We start from the raw sequence: 8,563 nt of genomic DNA, 5'->3' as shown, positions 1-8,563 counted from the left end.
TCTATTTTATTTTCTCTTTGTTTGTTAATATATACTGCAATATTTAACAAAACGGTGGAAAATCTCTGGATATAGACAGACAAAAACACCAAATAGACAGACAGGTTCACACAGATCGCTTGCTGAAGGCTCAGAAGCTAGTTCCTGTTTGTTTTCACGGACGTTTTATAGCTTCCGGTCGATGACGTCATCACGCCGACGATCGATCTTTTTTCCGACTGAATGGTTCTACAGGCGCTTCACGACGCATTAACGCAGAGGCGTTCTCACAGCGTTTCGACGCAGCTCGAGTTCCCCGAAAGGGAACTAACCAAATTGGAGCTTGCAACACAGAGTTATTACAGTTAATGCCCAGAGCACCCAAATCGGCAGCTTTGGGGAATAAACGTAAAGGATGTATTTGTGCCTCTTAACAGATATAAAATGCAATTAAAATGTTTTTCCAACATGAACAGGTCCCTTACATGACAACGAGATGCGTTTAGCCACTTAGCCATTGTTTAAATTCACCTGTTTTAGACGGCTAGTTATAGTCTCGCGCTGAAGTCCTGTGGAAACACTGTTGTAGCTGGAAAAAATGCAAATAGTCCATTTTGGAACAGCGTCGTGTGTATAAGGAGGCTCTGCTCATCGGCTCTTCCGAGAGAAAGGGTTTTCGATTCTGTCCTGCTGATCTGATGAAGACCGCTGCTCGTTCAGTTACTCGCTCATGCTCAGTATCAGCTGCTCGTGTTCTCATCAGTTCTCACAGCAAAACATGTCTCAGTTCAATGAAGGGTTGGAGTTACAACATATAATTCAAGAAATTAGTTCATTTAAAGGTGCACTATGCAGCTTTCTGTCCACTGGAGGGCGCCTATTCACAACAAATGTGTAGTTTGATGACGCAAAGTGTGAGCGCAGCATCTTGGGAGATGTGGTCTTCTCATCACAGCCGGTGGAAAATAGGACTCGGGCAGAAATCACGTTCATGCGTGCGGTTATTAACGTTACTGTAGTCTAAAGCAGAGCAGGACCGAGTGTTCTGGACCTGAGCACAGCTGCTGGAGCGATTGTTAAACCAATACCCGCCTCGCGTATACCGGGACTTTTATTATGACGGGACGGGACACATTCGCCGGGCGCCTGCACTGATCTGCTCTTCCGGTTATGATTTTGAGGTAATGTAGCTCTGTTTATCATATTAGATACATTTAAGTGTGTTTAAAATGATGTTATGACTTTACTCCGTGCGTTCACTTGTTCACACTGCTAAGAGTAAAGCGCTCCTGCCAAATAAAAGCCGAAACCGAGGGTAACGCAGATATGACGCAATTGACAGGCGACTCCCTCAAATGCAATGCTGAAACGTCCCTGTCCTTAGTTAAAAATAGCAATTTTCTCACAATTTACAAATAGTTGGAAACTTCTGGGATATTGTAGATACTCAACTGAACAAAATATATAACACCGGCCTAGTGGTTTTTGGATATTTTACTGCAAAAATACTACATAGTTCACCTTTAAAGAACCGGTTAAAAAGAATGATTTGTTCGTGAACCCGACATCACGGGTTCAATGACGAGTGATGATCCGATGGGGCTCACAAGTGAAGAAGAAATGGTTCGCGTTTGTGCCTTTCCGAATTGTGGCAACAGAATGTGAAAATTTGCAGCGAACACTTTGACAAGGATGACTAACTTACACAGGCACAACACAGCCGGGCCGGTTGAAGAAAAATGCAGGAAAGTTTGCTTATAACTTTGTTGCAGACAAGACACAAGACATACCACACCGGCTTTGCATTTATAAAACCAGGTAGAATGAACACATAGCTGTCTTTCCATTCTTTTTTGTTTGCCCAATTTTGCTGTCAAATTTCCTCTTTAGACTCTTTGATAGTGCCAATTTCTCCCACCGGCTAGCTTAAATGTTAACATCTGTTACATGTGAGAAGGGATGAGGCACTGTGAGAATCCAAATGCCAGCACAAAACATTTATTCAAAAACACAGATAATCCAGGAACAAGAGCATAATCCACAGAGAACCGACAGGAGAACAACAAAAACAACACATATACAGGAGCAATGACCGACAACCAACAACTGACGCACGGAAGTATATAAACACAATGGGGAACAAGGTTAACAAGATAAATGGGGAAACACCTGGGAAGACTATTCAAAATGAAAACTATAAAATAAAGCATAGGAGACACTTTAACATGAAAGGCAAGGACAGACACAGGAGCACATGTGGCCACATCTCTCTGCACGCGACATAATCGTGTGCCTCCAGCACGCAAAAAATCAGAACTAAAAATAAAATGGAGTTTAGTGCACAAGGATGCCAAGGAATAACTCTGAGTGTAAAGTAGGCTATGTAAAATATTTATCAGGCCTACAATAAGTCAGGCGTCACTGTGTAAAAAGCTAATTAAAATACACATTTATTCTCAATATGTAAAGAGAAAATAAAACGTAGTTTGTTAAGAGCATGACTCAAACATGCCATTAATGGGTTTATTCAAGTCCTCTTTAATTTTTCTTTTAGTTCACGAGTTCACACTTACTTATAATTTATAGAGAGTAAATTTAAATGCGTATTTGGCATGTTGTCCGGGGAGAGAGCTTCGAGCTCAGACTTCGGCCCGAACCCAGAGGATCCCCCCGTATGTAAGTAGTGATTTGGAATTAAAAAGAGCAAAATGTGGAGAAGGGGTGGTGGACGGAAGTTGATAAACTGTCAACAAAATGAAGGCAAGACAGCTGTCTATGGTCCCTCTCAAAAAATTAGCATAGTGTGATAAAGTTCATTATTTTCCATAATGTAATGATAAAAATTAAACTTTCATATATTTTAGATTCATTGCACACCAACTGAAATATTTCAGGTCTTTTATTGTTTTATACTGATGATTTTTGCATACAGCTCATGAAAACTCAAAATTCATATCTCAAAAAATTAGCATTTCATCCAACCAATAAAATAAGTGTTTTTATAACAAAGTCAACCTTCAAATAATCATGTTCAGTTATGCACTCCATGCTGCGTGGCATGGAGGCGATCAGCCTGTGGCACTGCTGAGGTGTTACGGAGTTGGCAGGCCAATTGAGCACAGTAATACCATGGTCAGTACACCATTTACCAGTGGTTTTGGCACTGTGAGCAGGTGCCAGGTCATGCTGAAAAAACGAAATCTTCATCTCCATAAAGTTTTTCAGCAGATGGAAGCATGAAGTGCTCCAAAATCTCCTTATAGCTAGCTGTATTGACCCTGCCCTTGATAAAACACAGTGGCCCAACACCAGCAGCTGACATGGCACCCCAGACCATCACTGACTGTGGGTACTTGACACTGGACTTCAGGCATTTTGGCATTTCCTTCTCCCCAGTCTTCCTCCAGACTCTGGCACCTTGATTTCTGAATGACATGCAAAATTTGCTTTCATCCGAAAAAAGTACTTTGGACCACTGAGCACTCTGGGAACAGCCTATTTGTTCAGAAATTTCTTTCTGTGTCTTACCCTCTCGCTTGAGGGTGTCAATGATGGCCTTCTGGACAGCAGTCGGGTCGGCAGTCTTACCCATGATTGCGGTTTTGAGTAATTAACCAGGGTGGGAGTTTTTAAAATACTCGGGAATTGTTTGCAGGTGTTTAGAGTTAATTAGTTGATTCAGATGATTAGGTCAATAGCTCGTTTAGAGAACCTTTTCATGATATGCTATTTTTTTTTTTGCGATAGGAATGTTGGGCTTTCATGAGCTATATGCCAAAATCATCAGTATTAAAACAATAAAAGACCTGAAATATTTCAGTTGGTATCCAATTAATCTAAAATATATGAAAGTTTAATTTTAATCATTACATTATTGAAAATAATGAACTTTATCACAATATGATTTTGTTTTTAGAAGGACCTGTATATACACTTCTTTTGTTGATTAGCTGAGTACTCTCAACCTGTGTCAATTATCTGAACAAGCTCCTCTCGAACCTTGTTTAATAAAAACATAATTTCACAAGTTTACACTTACATATAATTTATACAGAGTAAATTTAAATGCGTATTTAGCATGCTGTCCAGGGAGAGGGCTTCGAGCTCGGCCCGAACCCAGAGTACCCCCCAAAAAGTAAATAGAGAAGGACAGCCTACCCCCGGAAGAAATGCCAAGCTTGATGGGCTGGCATTTGAGACGGGGCCTGGTTGTTTGACTGGGAGGACTCGTTGCCAGCAGAGTGTACGGCCTTGTACGTTGGAGATCACCTGAAAGAGAAAACGGGAAAAGAAAACATGATATGGATGAGAGACTTGTGGAGCTTGCCCCCTCTTTGCTGCGTGGAAACTTTCCATTTTCTTGCAGCAATGAACCTATCGATATTCTTACTATGTAGAAACTTCCACTTTACGGAACTGTCCATTTAGAGGGTCTGTGGTAAACTATACCCTTTCTCAACGCTTGGAAACTTATCTGGTTTCTTGCTGTGTGGAAATTATCCACTTCCACTGTGTGGAATTATCCGTTTCTTGATGTCAAAAACTGTCTACTTTTTACTGAGTGGAAAACTAACCATTTCCTTGTTGCGTGGATTCTTCAACTTTCTTGCTTCGCTGAACTTATTTACTTGAGAACACCATCCACTATCCTACTGTGTGGACAACTATCTGGTGATTCGCTGTGTGGAAACTTTCCGCTAACTTACTGTGTGGAAGTGTTCTGCTGACTCACTGTGTGGAAACTTTCCGTTCACTTACAGCATGGAAACTTTCCGATGACTTACTGCGTGGAAACTTTCCGCTGACTCACTGTGTCGAAACTTTCCACTTTCTAACTGCGTGAAGAACTAGCCAATTTCTGGTTGTCTGAAGAACTATCCACTTCTTATTGTGTGGAAACTACCCACTCTCGTTGCGTGAAAACTATCCACTTTCTCATTGCGTGAAGGACTATACACTTTCTTGCTGCGTGAAAACTATCCACTTTCTTCGTTACATGGAAACTATCCACTTTCTTGCTGCATGAAGAACTATCCGCTCTCGTTGCGTGGAAACTATCCACTTTCTCTCTGCCTGAAGAACTATCCAATTTCTCGTTGCATGAAGGACTATCCGCTTTCTCGCTGTGTGAAGAACTATCCGCTTTCTCGCTTTTTGAAGAACAATCCGCTTTCTCGCTGTGTGAAGAGCTATCCGCTTTCTCGCTTTTTGAAGAACAATCCGCTTTCTCGCTGTGTGAAGAACAATCCGCTTTCTCGCTGTGTGAAGAGCTATCCGCTTTCTCGCTTTTTGAAGAACAATCCGCTTTCTCGCTGTGTGAATAACTATCCGCTTTCTCGCTGTGTGAATAACTATCCGCTTTCTCGCTGTATGAAGAATCATCCGCTTTCTCGCTGTGTGAATAACTATTCGCTTTCGCTCTTGGTGAAAAACTATCCGCTTTCTCGCTGTGTGAAGAACCATTCGCTTTCTCGCTGTGTGAATAACTATCCGCTTTCTCGCTGTGTGAATTACTATCCACTTTCTCGCTGCGTGAATAATTATCCGCTTTCTTGCTGCGTGAATAACTATCCCCTTTCTCGCTGTGTGAAGAACTATTCGCTTTCTTACTGCGTGAATAACTATCCACTTTCTCGCTTTGTGAAGAACTATCCCCTTTCTTGCTTTAGGAAGAACTATCCGCTTTCTTGCTTTGTGAAGAACTATCCCCTTTCTCGCTTCAGGAAGAACTATCCGCTTTCTTGCTTTGTGAAGAACTATCCCCTTTCTCGCTTCAGGAAGAACTATCCGCTTTCTTGCTTTGTGAAGAACTATCCCCTTTCTCGCTTCAGGAAGAACTATCCGCTTTCTTGCTTTGTGAAGAACTATCCCCTTTCTTGCTTTAGGAAGAACTATCCGCTTTCTTGCTTTGTGAAGAACTATCCCCTTTCTTGCTTTAGGAAGAACTATCCGCTTTCTTGCTTTGTGAAGAACTATCCCCTTTCTCGCTTCAGGAAGAACTATCCGCTTTCTTGCTTTGTGAATAACTATCCGCTTTCTCGCTTCAGGAATAACTATCCGCTTTCTTGCTGCATGAATAACTATTCGCTTTCTCGCTTCATGAAGAACCATCCACTTTCTTGCTGCAAGAATAACTATCCGCTTTCTCGCTTCGTGAAGAACTATCCGCTTTCTCGCTGCATGAAGAACTACCCGCTTTCTTTCTTTATTATTAATTTTATTTTTTTAATAGATTTGTACACTGGACATAAAGACGGGCATGTTCCTAGACCGACAGCAATTAAAAAGTCTGCAAGGTTGCTTGCTCTCTTCAAAAGAGATGAGACTCTCATTTGGACTTCCAGGTTTTGATTGGTTGTTGCTGCACATGCATGCGGCTGGTGGATAAACTGAAAACTGGCGTGAAAACTATCCACTTTCTTCGTTACATAGAAACTATCCACTTTCTCGCTGCCTGAAGAACTATCCGCTTTCTCGCTGTGTGAAGAACTATCCGCTTTCTCGCTTCTTCTGCGTCCTACTCCTCCATGGAGGGAGCGCACGAGTGGCCACGCTGCTGCGTTGGCCCAGTCAATGATCCTCGGATCTCGAAGGGCCAGGGACACCCTCCTGCCTGGGCGCCACCCCGGACCTCAGCGGAATACACGTTCTATATGCCACTGAGCGTGCCCTCGCCTCTCTGAACTTTCCCACCACCGCCTCGACGGAGGTGCCGAAAAGCTCAGAGGGCAAGACCGGGGCATCGAGGAGAAAAGCCTTTTCTTTCCCCCCGATGTCCGCCAGGTTCAGCCACAGATGCCTCTCCGTGGTGACCATCGACCGTCCGATGGCGACTGCTGTGTATTTGGCCGCCTGGAGAGAGAGATCTGTGGTGCGGCGTAACTCAGCCATCGCATTAGGGGTAGGCCCTCCCCCTGATCGAGGTCCCTCAGCAGATCAGCTTGATAGGCTGCCTCCGCCTGACCCGCCGACGTGTATGTCCTGCCGTTAAGACGCGAAGTCGTCTTTAATGGTTTCAAAGGCAAGGCTGGAGCTCTTAGTGTCGATGGCCGCCCGGACGCAAGATAGTTCGCGAACGTCTCGTCGATGGGCGGCATTGACACATACCCTGCCTCGGCCAATGCCCCCACGACCTGCTGTGCGGTTCCCTGCTCTAGAGAAACCGATCGCCCAATCTGTCAGGGCGGGCGGCCTCTCCCCTGGCTCTCTGCCATGGCAGCTGAAGTCTCAGCGCCGCGCGCCCCATCACATCTAACAGCTCCCCATACACGGGGCAGGATGGCTGGGAGGATTCAGCCTCAGCCTCATTTTCCTCCTCATCCACAGCCATCCTCTGATCAACCGGAAAAGCACGGGCTGACGACGAGGAGGAGTCTCCATCCGACTCCTCCTCCGTCAGCCTGCTCTAGCGACCTGGCTGATCGTCCACGAGAACTGTACTCTCCAGACGATGAGCCAGGTCCATCTGGGAGCCCCAGGACAGACGGCGTCGCTCAGCCTCAGCGTGAGCAGGACCGCTCCCAGATGCTGGCTCTTCTTCCCTCGAGAAGAAGGCCAGGCGAGAGCGGAGCGTCCTCAACGGAAAACAACGGAAAACATTCTCAGTTTGCGCAGGAGGCCCCCTCGAGAACCTCCCGCGCGTGCTCTTCCCCCAGGCAGAGCACACAAAGGGTCAGCGCACTTCCTGTACACTCCCTTCAACTTACGTGTACATTTCTTTTTTTTTTCTTTTTTTTTTTGACTTTCCAGCGAACCAGACAGAACAGTCCCTGAAGATGAAAGGATGGCGTCATGTTGGCACGGTGCCCTTTTATACTTCCTGGTCGCACGGTGATGACATCACCAGCTGCCGACGGTCAGTAGGATTGTGATTTGATAGCGGTTTACATTTACATTTACATTTATGCATTTGGCAGACGCTTTTATCCAAAGCGACTTACATTGCATTCAAGGTACACATTTTACATTATTGTCAATTCTTGTCAATTCTTGCTTTCCCTGGGAATCGAACCCATGACCTTGGCGTTGCTAGCGCCATGCTCTACTGGTTGAGCTACAGGAAAGCTCAACCAGATTTCAGACGCCTGTCACGCTGAAGGTGTTCCCCGTAGCGTCAGCTGACGCAGCGCAAGTTCCCTTTCGAAAGGGAACTTGGAAAATGGACGAATGCATAATGATGGGTGTTCGTGGATTTAAGAGTAACAGAAATCTCCACTATCTATTTGGCGGTCTGGTTCAGCTGCTGGGAGCATGGAGGGAAAAGGTGGTCACATAGAATTGAAGATTTCTGGGAGGGAACAACGCTGCTTTGGTAGTGGAGAAAATTTGCCAGAGAATCTGAGCTCCTGTAGGAGCAAAGAGAACAGCACTGCTGTGGCGGATGAAAAAATTAACCAGACAAACTGAGCTCCTGTGGGAGCAGAAAAAACAGCACTGCTTTGGCAGATGAGGAAAATAACCAGAGAAACCGAGCTCTGTGGGAGTGTAAGAATCCAAAATAATTAAAAAGATATTTGATATTTGACTTTGAACAAAGGCATTTGTTTTACTGTGTTCCACCCCCCTTTCTCTTATCAGTGGGGCT

At 44.6% G+C, this 8,563-nt stretch overlaps 1 non-coding gene across 1 annotated transcript; it reads right to left on the bottom strand.

The window, feature by feature from the left end:
• Positions 1–7,969: 7,969 nt before the first annotated feature.
• Positions 7,970–8,044, bottom strand: trnaa-agc (transfer RNA alanine (anticodon AGC)). Its single transcript has one exon. It is a non-coding gene; the product is annotated as a tRNA-Ala (tRNA).
• Between the last annotated feature and the right edge of the window lie 519 nt (positions 8,045–8,563).

This window comes from Pseudorasbora parva, chromosome 2 (assembly GCF_024679245.1).
Source record: "Pseudorasbora parva isolate DD20220531a chromosome 2, ASM2467924v1, whole genome shotgun sequence".
NCBI classification, from domain to species: domain Eukaryota; kingdom Metazoa; phylum Chordata; class Actinopteri; order Cypriniformes; family Gobionidae; genus Pseudorasbora; species Pseudorasbora parva.
Note: the sequence above shows the minus strand (reverse complement) of the source record. Positions and strands in the feature narration are given on the sequence as shown.